General features: G+C 47.0%; 1 protein-coding gene across 4 annotated transcripts in view; it reads right to left on the reverse strand.

The window, feature by feature from the left end:
• Positions 1-9,815, reverse strand: part of REV1 (REV1 DNA directed polymerase) — a 110,518-nt gene extending 100,703 nt beyond the window's left edge. For 2 of the 4 annotated variants that reach the window (XM_075916886.1, XM_075916871.1), the window contains exon 1: positions 9,679-9,812. The gene's annotated coding sequence lies outside the window, so the exon portion shown is untranslated. Of the gene's footprint in view, positions 1-7,402; positions 7,509-9,022; positions 9,618-9,678 lie in introns of those variants that run through there. The other 2 variants (XM_075916874.1, XM_075916879.1) reach the window with 2 other exon arrangements.
• Between the last annotated feature and the right edge of the window lie 3,533 nt (positions 9,816-13,348).

A 13,348-nucleotide genomic window follows, 5' to 3' on the forward strand; every position in this document is an offset into this window, starting at 1 on the left:
AACTTGCTTTCTATTGATGAAGGCAGGTCCGAGAAGATAGATTCACTCCTGCCATTTTTTGTGAGAAGGAAGGAAAGTTATAAGCCAGTTTGACTGAAGCCTTTCTCCCTCCCGAATGAGAAAGAAAATACGGATTTTAAGGATGACAGAACCTTCCTAAAATGATATCAATAGACAGCCTGCTGACCATTCAAAAGATTAAAAGGAGTGAGCACAAGAACTTCTTGTCAAACAAGGAATACATTATCAAAGATACTAAATTTAGCTCATCAGATTTGGAAGCCCAAACATAAAGAAGGTTCATTTAAACTATGGGAGATTGTGTTTCTGCTTGCTTTTTACATTAGAGATAACAGTAAATGGCCCTGGTTTTGCTTGAGGACTTTTCCCACAGTTTATTTAATTTAGGCACTTAAAAAATTGAGTTAGTTTTTCCTCTACAGGAAAGGAGAAAAACCTTTAAAATTAGTATATACAGTGATCTCTGTCTTGAAGACATCACCTTAAACTCTTTGGAGAAAGCAGAGCTCCTCAGACCTCAAAGCCTCCAAATGATACTCAAGTCTCAATGATTCTTGGCTTGGAAATCAGTTAAAATTAGAGCTGTTGATTAATTACAGTTAACTCATGCCATTAACTCAAAACAAATTAATCACAATTAAAAAATTAATCATGTTTAAATTGCACTACTAAACAGAATACCAATTGAAATTAATTTTGGATGCTTTTCTACATTTTCAAATATTGATTTCTATTACAACACAGCATACAAAGTATAGAGTGCTCACTTTATATTATTTTATTAGACATTTGCACTGTAAAAATAGTATTTTTCAGTTCACCTCAGAATAAGAACTGTAGTGCAATCGCTATCATAAAAGTGTAACTTACAAATGCAGATTTTTATTACATAACAGCACACTAAAAAAACTAAAACTCTAGCACCTACAAGTCCACTCAGTCCTACTTCTTGTTCAGCATATATCACTAATAAATAGGGATGTTCATGTGTAGTTGACTAAACAATTAACCAATAAACCTTGGCTTATCAATTAATCCTATCAATTACATGCTCCCCTCCACCCGCCTCTTGGATCCCGCAGAGCAACCTGCCCCCCACCCACTTGCTGCCTCCCACAGAGGCAGTGGGGGGGAGGGGACAAGCAGGAACCAGAGCTGCTTTTAAGCTGGTTCCCCAAGCACCAGCTTCATGGAGCTGCCTGCTCTCTCCCCTCACCCACAGCCGCCTCTATCAGAGGCAACAGCAAGGAGGGGGAGGGCAGGGGAGGTTGCCACGGAGCAGCCTCTGTCCACTGTGGACCTGGACTTGCCATGGACAGAGACTGCTCTGTGAGATGCCAGCACAGCCTCTATCCATGGGGAACTGTGCACTGCTGCCTCTGTATCAGTAGAGACCAGGAGTGTTCTGGCTGCTGTCCCTATTCCTGGGGACTATCAAATAATCGTGTAACCACTAAAATTTGATATGGTTATATGATTATTCAATTAATCGACATGTAACATCCCTACTAACAAACAAGTTTGTTTACATTCATGGGAGAGACTTCCATTGTTTTAAAAGAAAGAAATTATCTGATACATAGATGAATGCAATATGCTGGGAAAGAGTCAACAGAGCTCTAGAAAAAGGAAATTATGCCTCACTGATCTATTACAATTACAGGTTGTACCTCCCTGGTCCAGCACCCTTGGGACCTGACTGGACCTGGATGAGGGTTTTTTCCGAACCAGGAGAGGTCATTTCTGGACCCCTACCACTGGCCTCCTGGCCAGCTCCCCACTTCCTGCCGACTCCATGGAGTAGCTATCGCTGCTATGGCTCCTGGACCTGCCGGACAGCTCCATGCTAGGGCTCCAAGAACTACTGGGTAGCCATGTGCACTGCAGTGGATTTCTGAGACCTGCTGAGCAGCTACATGCACTGTGCTGGGGCTCCAGGACCTGCAGGGCAGCCACATGTGCCACACTGGGGCTTTGGGATCCTCCAGGCATCCGTTCACTGCATCTCCCTGGTCCACTGAGCTACCACGGCTCCCAGACCACATGCTGGGTCTTCCAACCCCATTGAGCATCCCTTCTCTCACGCGCTGGGCATCCCCACTGTTGGCTCGCTGTGGGCAGTCCACTGCCCTACCAATGCTGAAGGGATCCTTCTCACTGACCCTCCACTGGGACTCTCTGGCCCTGCAACATCTGTGCCGGACCATGGATGTTGCTGGACCAGAGAATCCCGGTAAAGAGAGTTTCAACCTGTATTTTGGTAGAGGAGGGTCAAATATGTGGACAAGGGAGATCCATTGGATACAGTGTATTTGGACTTTCAGAAAGCTTTTGACAAGGTCTCTCACTAAAGACTCTTAAGCAAAATAGACAGCACTGGGATCAGAGGCAAAGTCTTTTTATGTCTCAGTACCTAGTTAAAAGACAAGAAAAACAGATGGCAGGAATAAATGACCAGTTTCCAGAGAGGTAAATCCTAGGATCCTTCAAGGATCTGTACTGAGTCCTGTGTTGTTCAACATATTTATAAATGATGTGAAAAAAGGAGCAAACAGTGAAATGAGTAAGAGTCACAAAGGATTCTTACAAAACAGTGTGACTAAGCAACAATGGCAGACGACATTCAGTGTTAAGTGCAAAGAAATGTACATAGGGATTAGGGATGTTAAAATGAGATTAATCAACTAATCGAATAGTCAATGGAAATTCCATCAACTATTTGATTAACTGGTAAGGGTACTTCCACTTTGAAATGTAGCAAGAGCCTGTGCGGTTTTTGCTACGTTTCCTAGGTGGAAGTGCCACGCAATGTTCTGCCTTTGAAATGCACAAGAGCCCCAGTGGTGACTCTTGTACATTTCAAAGATGGAACGCTGCCACTGCACCACTGTCGTCTCCCACGGAGATGGAGGAAACCGGCCTTTAAGACAACTCCCCCAAGCATCCCCTCCTCTTCTCCCCCCTTTGCTGCCTCTTTCTGATAGAGGCAACAAGGGGGAAAGTGATTAGTTGACTAGTGTGTCAACTATCCAATAAGCTTTTGCTCATCGGATAGTTGACTAGTCGATTAGTTACTTACATCCCTAATTGGGATGATTTTTCCAATCTACATACAATAATGATGGGTCATTAGGAAAGGGACAGATAAGATGACAAAAAAAATCACAATACCATTACATAAATCCATGGTATGCTCACACCTTGAGTACTATGTATAATTCAAGTCATCTCATCTTAAAAAAGCACAACAAAAATGACCAGGGATATGGAATAGCTTCTACATGAGAAGAGGTTAAAAAAGACATACCCTTACACAACCTAAGAACCTGGAATCACCTAACGAAATAGGCAGCAGTTTTAAAACAAATACAAAGAACTACAGTAGATGTTTATATCAACACCCGGTAAGAGCAACCGCTGCTTACACATTTCCCCTGGGAATACTTTCCCTACTGTGAGTTGTCCAGTTAGTAACAGCAACATAGTTGCTACATAAAACCAACATTTGTGACACTGACACATCACCTCCAAGGACAAAGACTGGAGAGGGCACACAGGACCCCCCAAACTGCATCTTTCTACTCCCCTCTTGACCTCGGCCCTTCAGCAGAGAGCACACAGCCCCATCCACTTGCTCTGCCTGACAGCGACTACGTGGAGCACTTGTGTATCAGGAAGTCTGAGGAAAGGGTCTGGAGCAGAGGGATTTTTTGAGGTGGGGAGACGCTGGGGTCAGGGGAGCAGCAGAGGCACAGTTGAAAGGTTTCCTCCTCCTCCATCCTTAGCGTCTGGCTTGCAAGCAGCAAAAGGCAAGTTAGCAGTGTGTTTACTATTTTGCAAAGAGGAGTATCAGAGACCCTCCTCTTTCCCCAGTACTGGCTGCCCGCTTCATTTTGGTTGCCAGCAGTGAGGTGTAGCTGTACTGTTTTGCGGTGGGTGGTTGGGAGACCTCTCTCTTCACAGCAATGACCTATTTCCTTCCCCACTCCTGACACTGCTATCTGTGCTAGGAAACCCCTCCTTACACATGCAGAGACAGACAGACAGAGTACATTGCAGACTGCGGATGGTGCCCTCCCCAGCCATTCATCTCTCCCACACTAGGGTGGAGCATGAAGTTGCCAGTGAGAGGATCGTCAGCCTGTCAGCAGTCAGGCTTGCTCAGACATTTTGTTGAGTAGGGGCTTCTCTAACTAACCCAAGGTATCCCTGCCCTATTCCCACAAACCTGAGGTTCCCCTCTACTCCTTAATTCCTTCCCACAACATGGGTGTGGGATCTAGGGGGGAGTTTAGGTGCAGGAGGGGGATGTGATCTTGGGCAGATGACTGGGATGTAGGGCCTGGGAGAGGGTCTGAGTGCAGGATGGGGGGGGGGGGCAGAGAGTTTAGGTTATGTGTGGTTTGGGATCAGGAACGGGACAGGGGGCAGAGGGCTGGGAGGAGGAAGGGGCTGGAGCGCCAGAATCAGGCTTTGGTCAGGAGACACTTACCTGAACAACTTCTGGCAGGCAGCCCATCAGGTTCCCTGCCTTCCAAACCCCAGCAGGCTGCTCAGACCCATGTGCATCTGTGAACAGCTGCAGGCCTGAGGGGAGTGGAAGCAAGGGTATTTTGCTTGCTTCCTGTTCTTCAAACAGACAGCTCCTATCGGCTGAAAGCCAGCCAATGGGAGTTTTAAGATTGTGCTGGGGATGGGGACAATGTGCAAAGCCTCTCCCCACCTTCCCCCAGGTTCACATCTGTCCACAGACAAACAGGGCCCCATAGCCAATTTTTCTAGCAATAGCAAGTGCTGAAAGAGCTCCCGCCTCCCCTGCGACTCCCAGGCAACATGTTAGCGGCAGGGCCGGGAGTTGTGAGCCCTTTTAAGTTCTCCTATGTAAAGGGCTTGCACATCTTAACACGTGTCCTGAGGGCACGAGCCCTTTAAATAGAAGCAAGTGAAAGGGCTTGTGCCTCCAAACGGCTCCCAGGCAACGTGGCGGGGCTGGGAGCCGCAAGCCCTTTCACAATTGCTTCTATTTAAAAGGCTTACGCCATAGGCTACCTGAAAGGCACAAGCCTTTTAAACAGAAGCAATTGAAAGGACTTGCAGCTCCTGGCCTAAGCTAATGCATTGCCTGGGAGCCACCAGGGACGCACGAGACCTTTCAACTCCTACTATTTAAAGGGCTTGCACCTTCCGCGTGGCTACTAATGCATTTCCTGGCAGCCGCCTGGAAGACGCGAGCCCTTTAAATAGCAGGAGTTGTAAGGGCTTGTGCCTTCCAGGCAACGCATTAGGGTTTGGGGCTGGGAGCTGCCACAGCTGAGATGAAAGGGCTAGGCAGGCTGGATGCTGCCCACTGACAGTGTCTTGCTCAACCCTGTGATAGGGAATGGATCACTCCATTTCATTATTCTGTTCATTCTCTTTCAATCATCTGGCAATAGCTACTGTCATAAGCCACAAAACTAAGCTAGGTGGACCATTAGTCTGACACAATATGGTCATTCTTACAATATTTAAAAATGGCTTTATTTGAAACTGAGTTTTAAACTGGATAATTCCAGAAATGCAGCTTGACAGCACCTCTTTAAATAGTCTGAATAAAAATGGCTTCTGCTCTCAAATCTGATTTTACTCATGAGTTATCTGCCAGTCCTACCAGCTCTCCAGCCCAAGAAAGCAACTGTGACCCAAATTTCTAACATAAAACACGAACAGATAAAACAAATCTTTCACACCACTTTTCCGTAATACAGCCGAAACAAACATGCATCAGACCCAAATGGCATAAACTGCACTCCCCCTATCTTTGCACGACACCTTTAAGGAGGACTTTACAATCATCTGGTGCTAGGAGGCATGCTTCCATCCATGTATAATATTCTTTCCAAAATCTCCTAAGATAGAAAAACAGTTTTAGAATCACTGTGTTCAGCGCAAAGGACAGTTTAACCCATCTCTTCTATCATCCCATCCAACAGGGTTCTAAGAGTTCAACTTTTAAGAGTGCAGGCACATGAACTCCATGTAATCGATGTGCAGAGAAAGTACCATGTGACCCAGATCTAAGGAAGTCCTTTTCTTTGCAGGAAGGCTGACCTCATGAGCCAATCCACACGTGCAAATGCTAGCAGAGCTCTTCCTCTTGGCACAGAGCCATTTGGAAAAAGACAGTTGTATCTTTTCCAGCTGCCAGAGTCCCTGGGTGCTTGTAAAGGCACAGCTGCTTTGGTACTGTGATGATTTTCTGTGCCACAGAAAGTGGAAGCTGAATTCAGACAAGCCAGATAATGAAATACCCCCTGGAGTTATGATTTGACCAGATACCAATGGTTAAGGGACACGGCAATGAACATACAAAGGACCTAAAACCCAAGTAATACAGTTAGCTCTCTCTTCTTACAGCAAAGCAGTCTGGTTTCTGACAGATAGTCTCAGGACTGTGGCACATATAAACCATCAAGTGGAAGACTCAAAGCTTTAGAATGACAACCAAGTTTTGTCTACACTACAAATTAATTTCAGTATAACTTAAGAGATGGAAAGGGTTAACCGGTAAGCTACTCCAGCATGGCTAGGCTGACCACCCACAGGTTCCTGGTTTGCTAATTAAACATATTTAACCAGTTAACTTGTAAAATCCTGTTTAAAATCCCTAGTATAATTACATTGCTCAGAGTTTCTTGACAAAGTTACTGCCTATTAGGAGAAATTTTTCTGTCAGTACAGGCAGCATCTGCACTAAGCACTACAGCAACACACCTGTAAATGCAGACAAGCCCTAAATTTCACAAGTCACCACTTTTTAGCCTCCTCTGTCAAATTCTGAAGTGCTCCACGAAGTGACTGTGGATAACCTCTGCTAGTCAATTATATCACAATGAGTGAAAGCTCATCAGGAAGCATTCCAATTGAGATATTAGTCAGGTGAATCAAATAGAATAGCCACAAGGCACAACTCCAAAGTAGTGATACTTTTCAGTCAGTTTTGAGAACAAAGGCCCGTAATGGATGTGCACTCCAACCCATAGAATTTAAAGCTTGTACATTCCTTTGCATTCTCCTGAAGGAACTGCCACGTGCAAAGACCAGCTCTTTCTCCCCCAGACTCAAATATTATATTAATTTGGGTTTCTACACTACAAAACTGTCAAGGCACCATCTTCCATCATAGATGACAGCATATAACAAGGATACTCCATTCCAGACAACAGCAATGTTTTCAATTGTGCTTTCCAAAATGGAGAAGATAGGCACAACGAAGTACAGTAAATGCAATACAGTTTTTTTCTCAATGAAATACCTAGAGCAACTCACATAATGCCTTTATATAGGGTTCCACAAATCATCTTTCTTGCATGGTGCTCAGGCCTTTACTTCCTCCCCTTACCTTCTGCATTCAAGCTGCTATCCTTCAAGGCCCTGAACAGTTCCATGGCAGTTCTCATTTTTTCCTGCTCCCTTTCTTCTTCCAGTATTTCTTGTTCTGCTGCTCCCTGTGGAGAGCACAGAACTACCACCAGACTTGTTCCAATAGTATTTCTTCAATGGAGAATTTTCAGTATTATAAAATTTAATTCCCTTGCTACACACCTACTGCCCAAAACTACTACTAATAGGAGTTAAGCGATCTCAAAAAGGAATATATATCTGTCATTAATTTTCCCCCAAGTACTAATTCCAGGAGGGAAAATATTCTTTAATTTACTACTAGTAGTTACTAATTCTAGTTAAAGTTATTACTATTTAACAAAGATTAAATTGGAAAACATAATGGGATCAACCATATTTATCTTCCACTAATTGTTGAGGACAAGTCAATTTAATTTTCCTCATCAGGGTAACTAATTTTCTCTTCCTGTTGTAAATCCTATTTTTTTTTAAACTTAACTTTTAATATTTGTTCTTTAGAGAAGCTGAAACAGTAGCAAGGTTAAAAATCTGATCTCTCACTTCTCTAGACCACATATGTACTAAGTCAAGGGAGTCAGCAGTAAGATATCTGGGCATTGGGCTTCAGGCTACACCAAATTATGCCCCTACAATATTCCTATATTTCATTGATCAATGGGAAAGGAAAATCAAATAAGCCACCCAAAAAGCCCAGACCATTGCTTTATTTGACCAGTAATACAGGGGACAATGATCTAATGAATAACACCTTGAAAACAAGTATGCATTACACAAGTGGTTAGACATTTTACTCTAAGGACACTAAGAAAAATGTTGTAACAAATACTATTTGAATTCTTACAGCTTAAAAACAAACATGTGCTAAGTAGTGAATAATCTTCAATTATTTACAAGCCAGAAATAAGGCAGGTGCTGGAAGGTGCTTCCTAATGCTGTCCTACCAATGACCTCCAGTTTGACAGGATGGAATTATTTACTAACAAGTTAAGAGATTCAGTCAAACAATCCAGTGAAAGAAAGTGATGGCACAAAAGACCAATGTCATGTGGAGCCACTAACAACACTCTGGAGACAAGATAGCAAAGGAAGAGGTCTGCAGAGATTTTGGATTTGAGTGTTAATTATCTCAACTCTTAATAGGCTAGTCTCTGAAATAGTTCTATGTTAACTATGACCTCTGGCAGTTACTGATAATTAAACCACCTCTACGTGAGCTTATTTTTCTACACATCTTGGACATAATTATCATCAATAGTCTTCTGCTTTTTTGGACTATGGTACTGAATTTTCACATTAGACCTGGCTCTTAAGTCAAACACACAAACCAAAAAAGGAGAAGAAAAGTGCTTCAAGAACAAACATCTGCATTTCATCTGCAATCACGCACCAGGAATCTTTACATCTTACTCTCTCATTTTGTTGTAGCTGACACACGAACAGTAACACGCTAAAAACAATAAAATCTTGAAGTGTTCGATTTTTGTCAACAAACCCCTAATCACTCAGGAAACCGACCAGTCTTCCCCTCCCACCATCCCTCCCCATTTAGGAGTAGCAAGTAATGCGCTCGCCCGCCCTCCCAGCAGCTGTTGCTTACTATCCTGGGTCGAGTCAATGCTAAGGCGGCAGCAAAAAGAAGCAGGGGGAGCGGAGGAGAGTGGCGTCAGGAAACACACTGAGCGTGAATTCCCCCTTCCTTTCGGCTGTGCCACATTCACACCCGGGCTCATCGCTGTGACGGGCAGGCGGGGAAGCCGCAGACAAGCGCGCGGCGCCCTAGCTCGGGGCCCGGACGAATGGGTGCTGCGGCACTGGGGGAGGGTTAGCCCCGTGCCAGGGGCTCCTCTCCGCCCCGCGCTGCGTGGCCCTGCCCGGCCGGTGTTGTGTCTGAGGGCAGAGGCCCCATGTGACACGGGCGGGTGCGGGGCTGACCCACACTGGCAGGTTTCACAGCAGCACGCCCGGCCCCGGGCAAGTTGCAGCTCGCGCGCCCCGCCCCCTGCCCGCGACCCCTGCCGCCCCCTCCCCGCGCGGGCAACTAGTGTGTGTCTTGGGGGGGGGGGCGGTTACGCGGCCCCGCGCCCACCCCCTGCGGCCGCCGCGGGGCCCGCGGGCAAGGAAGCGCCGCCAGAGTCCCCGGCAGTTAGGGGCAGGCCGCGGCCCGGCCGCCTCTCCTCGCGCCGGGCGCTCGCGGGGCCGGGATGCACCGCGCGGGGGAAGGGGCCCGGCTCGCTCAGCCGCCCCGGGCCTCACCTGTCGCCGTGCCTGCCAGTCGCACATTCCCAGGTGGCGCCGCCTGCCCGGCCGGGCCGTACAACGGGATTCACATCGCGCTCCCCCTCCCGCCCGGCCTCGCTCCGCTCAGGCAGCCCCGGCCCGCGCGCGCTCCCTCGCTCGCCCCCCTCCCCTCTCGGTGTCCCCAGCTCCTCCCGCCCGCCCCCGCTTCTTCCTGTGAACGCGTCACACACCCCCCACACGCACACACACACGGCGCGGCCAACCGCCGCTCGGTCAACAAGGCTCGCGCCAGCTGCGCAGAGCGCCCCCTAGCGGCGCGCGCCTTCGGAGAAGTCGCGTGCGGCGCAGCAGTCGCCGCCGAGAGGACTCCTAGGCACGTGACCGTCTGGAAAGCAAGGAGGGGAAGGAAAAAAAAAAAAAAAGCTCGCGCTGATCCTGTTTCTACGCCTCTCTCCCACGCTCGGTGGCTGCGCGGGCGGGGAGGGGAGCCAGAGGCGCCCCCTAGCGGGCCGAGGGCTGCTCTGCCGCGCCGCAGTTAAATGACAGGCGGCTGTTTCAGGGACGGCTGCGCCAAGTGACTCTCTGGCCTGCCAGGGCGCCGGAGCCCACGTGCGCAGCGGCTCAGCGCGGCCCGAGACTGATACCCCGCACGGGGCGCCGGGTGCACCCAGACAAGCGGCTCAGGCACGGGTCTGCACTCCGCACCTTGGGCGTGCGGGTCACCTGTTATTAAATACATCAGTTGGAGTATAAATAGTGCATTTCAGCGCACAGGATACAGCGCAGTATACACAAGGCATTGTCTCTGAAATGTTAGTGTGTTCCCATTGCTCTAGTGTTTTTTTATTTTGTAAAACTAGGCAGATATCTAGACAAATTGATGTACATCCTGGAGGGTCCCTGCATATCCCTAGGGGTAAGACTGGTTCAAGGGGGCTTCAGAGATCCTGCATCCAACAAAGAATTGGCATAGTGGAACCATGCTTCATCCAATGATATACTCCTCATGCAGGAGCAGGGAAACTGCTAACTCACTATGCTTACACTACGGGATAAGGTTGAATTAAGAGATGCAACTTCAGATATGTTAATTCTGTAGCTGAAGTCTAAGGGTACGTCTAGACTACAGGCTTTTGTCGACAGAAGTTTTGTCGACAGATACTGTCGACAAAACTTCTGTCGACAAAGAGCGTCTACACTACATTCAGTTCTGTTGACAAAGCAAGCTGCTGTGTCGACATGGTAGTGTAGACGCAAAGGACAGTTTACATGCAATAACACCTTCTGTCGACAGAACTCTGTCGACAGAAGACGTTATGCCTCGTAAAATGAGGTTTACCAGTGTCGACAAAACTGCTGAGTTCTGTCGATGTTATGTCGACAGAACTCAGCAGTAGTGTGGACGCAGGTATAGTTTTGTCGACAAAAGTCCACTTTTGTCGACAAAACCCTGTAGTCTAGACACACCCTAAGTATCTTAACTCGACTTTTGGCACTGTCCACACAGCAAGAAGTCGAAGGGAGAACGCTCCCTTCAACTTCCATTACCCCTTATGGAAACAGGACTATCAGCATCGACAGGAGTGCCCCTCTCAGTTCAAATTAGATGTCTTAACTAGACCCACTAACTTGAACCTTGGAAGATCGACAGCAGCAGCTTTGCTCTTCTCCGTAGTGCAGACATACTCTCAGGAGCCAGCCTTAGGCCAGCAAAGAATTCCCTTGCACAGAATGCACACCATTGCTTCATTCTTTTATTGAGGGTGCTATAGAATAGTTTGTTGCTGCTACTCACTGGCATGTGTCTTAGGATTGCCAGGTGTCTGGTTTTCTACCAGACAGTCCCGTTTTTTGGGGCTGTGTCTGGTAAAAAAAAATTCAGAAAATACCGGACATGTGCAATGTCGGGTATTTTCTGGTTTTCCGACTGGGCGCCCGGAAGCCTGGTGGGGGGATTGGCTGGGAGGCGGGGCACAATCAGCTCTGGGAGCCCTGGTTTCATGTGAAGAGGAGGGGCAGCCCAGTCTGTGCTCCTGCGCACTGGTCAAGCATGTGGTGGAGCCGCAGCCGGACTGACTCGTGCTTCGCCTGGACTGTGCAGGGGGCGGGAACACCCTGGGATCTGCACTGCTTGGGTCAGTCCCGCTCCCCACTGGCTGATACGCTCCTCTCCCCTACCCCTTCCTGGCCGGCCAGTTGATTCTCCCGCACTTCTCCTCCCGATTTTCCCCGGCCAGCCCTGCTGCACCCCTGCCAATGCTGCTTCCAACAACCAGTTCTCCCCTCCTCCTCCTGAGCTCCCCCGGCCACTCCTCCTTCCCCCCACCAGCCCCACTCCTCCAGCCCCACTCCCCCGGCCAGCCCCACTCCGCCCCCCCTCCACCGACCAGCTCTGCTTCCCGTTGCCCCCCCCCATCTCCCCTGGCCAGCCCCGACACTCCCCCCCCCGTCAGCTCTGCTTCCTGGGCCAGCCCCACTCCCCTCCCGGCCGGTGTCTCCCCCCCCATGAAGCGTGTCCGTTTTTTTTTAAGACTACCTGGTAACCCTATAATGTCACCAAAAAAAAAGACTTTGCATTTTAATTTAATCTCTTGATACACTCTTTTAGTTGTAAAGTATGGATTGCTGTATTATGCAATAAGCGCCGAATCGCACGTGTAAAAAACAAACTAAGAAGTACAATGTCCCATACTTAAGTTTGTATTTTTTAAGTAAAGTTTAGTAGTTAATTTTAAAAAAAATAAGTTTAGTTAAGTTTTAGTTTCTTTGGTTTGTTTGATGAATAAAAATAATGTCCTTTATGACTGAGTATTCAATAAATGTCCACCTTTAAAAAAATAAAAAATAAAATTCCCTAGGTTCACACCCTAATGAAATGTGCTGCGCACGCCTATGCTGCTACTGCTAATGCGGATACAGTAAAACCTGTGTTATCCGGCACACTCAGGGATTAGGGCGTTCCAGTTATCTAAAAAGTCCGGTTATCTGAGGGTCCCATCAACCTAGGAGAAAACAATGGACAATAATAGTAAAACTCAAGTTTTTTAATATTGGTAGTTTTGTAGTGCAAGGCAGTTGGTCTCACATTCTATTTTGAATTAAAGATGATTAGTGCTTCTTAAATAAAAAATTGTTAAGCCAATCATGGTAAACCAAGCCAGGCCTAGTGCCTGAAAATGTGACAGCATTGTGGCTGGGGGCAATAACAAAGTTTTCTGGTTAACAGAGTGCCGGATAACAAAGGTTTCACTGCATACCTTTCTAGTTTGATCTGACAACATCTTGTCTTTTTGTGTGTTGAGATAATTAGTCCTTCTGAACATACCTCCAGGGAATTACCTGAACCCTTGAGTAATTTACGACAAATAATTTTAGGACTCTCTGGATGCAATATGTTTTATCATATTATTTGACATATTATTTGAGGGACACTAATTTAGGGATATAACAAGCACAGACACAATGGCCACTGGGTAGTTCAAAGTGTCCCATAAAAGTTTGCTCCATTTCCAGTTTGGCCAAATGGCTGAGTCTCCAGCAAGGTGGATACAGCTGCAGCATCGAGGCCTAAATCTCTCTCAGTATAATGTTTCCCATCTTTTCCCTCACACCCCCTGTCATCTTCAGCCTGATGAATTTTTAAAGGTGCTATGTGATTGGCTGATAGTATTATTTTTATTATTAT

Source organism: Pelodiscus sinensis, chromosome 1, assembly GCF_049634645.1.
Source record: "Pelodiscus sinensis isolate JC-2024 chromosome 1, ASM4963464v1, whole genome shotgun sequence".
NCBI lineage: Eukaryota > Metazoa > Chordata > Testudines > Trionychidae > Pelodiscus > Pelodiscus sinensis.